Below are 1248 nucleotides of genomic sequence, written 5' to 3' on the forward strand. Positions count from 1 at the left end.
TTTTTACATTCAATACCTTACAGTCAGATGAGGGTTAATTTAATATTCAATTTATATTCGGGCGTCGAAACAAAAATTAACATATTTGACTGATGATCGAACCCACAGAGTTTGTTCCCCTGACCAACCTTCACTAGCTTTTTTCGGGGGTCGAATTTCCTAACTCATCGATAAAGCGCCTGCGACTTTGTACTTCTGATTTTTAGGTAGAATGTTGCTTCCCAAGAAACGACGCAACAGTAGGCTATACGGTATGTCAAATCTCCGACGTTTGGGAGTCTTTAATCATGGCTGTCAAGGTTGTTGAAAATTCTAAATCTTCCCTTTGATCCCAAGATGATTTATGTTACTACATGTGTTTCGCAAAATTTCCGTTTCATTTTGCACAATACGCGTTTTGCCACTATAATTCTATGCTTTAAAAGCGGCTTACAGAAAAAGACAGAAAAGATGGAGATGGAGCAAGCTGGCATTAAGTTTACAAACTGCAGGGCTTTTGTTCTTTTGGTATTAAAAAAAATGAAAGCCAATGTGTTTTACACCCTTTGTCAACGTAATTACACATTTTATGAGGCTGGCTTCGAGCCTGTCTGTCAAAGTCAACTCGGGCAGAGAGGGATACAACATCCCATCAGAAAGACCGGAAAGCTAAATTCTAAATTCTCCCCACACCGAAATCCAAACCTGGTCTTCTACGCACGACGGCAAAGCACCTAACTGCTACACAACGGACTAATAAGTTGCGCTCTTAAATTTCTGTCTTTCTCCTCCATCGTGTCTTCCTTTTGCCCGCCTGCTGCTGTCTTCTTTTCTGTGACAATGCGCGTCCATCCAAGTGCTCTGATGGGTGATGTAGGATGTGTCATCAAAGACTTTACACACTTTCGGAAGTTCAGTCTCCACGAGTAAGTAGGTCGCTGGTTGATGTCAGAACAGTGAAGACGTTTTAGTTTGCAGCTGACGTCACAGACCGTAAATGTACCATTGACCACGGATTAAGGAGCTTCTGTTATTCAGTTGACGACCCTAGGATCTCTTGTTGCAAGGAGGAGGACGAAACTATGGACCATGTGTTCCTGAGATGTCCCACCAGCTATCGTGCTAGAACCCGTCTGCTGGGACATTTCAGCACTTTTTAATGACCCCCGGGCGAGTGTTGAGTTCCTGCGTGCTGTCGGCATCGCTGACCGTTTATGAAGCCACAGCGCCAGAGAGAGAGAGAGAGAGAGAGAGAACTGTGTCAATGCG

This window comes from Aplysia californica, unplaced genomic scaffold, assembly GCF_000002075.1.
Source record: "Aplysia californica isolate F4 #8 unplaced genomic scaffold, AplCal3.0 scaffold00395, whole genome shotgun sequence".
Lineage (NCBI taxonomy): Eukaryota > Metazoa > Mollusca > Gastropoda > Aplysiida > Aplysiidae > Aplysia > Aplysia californica.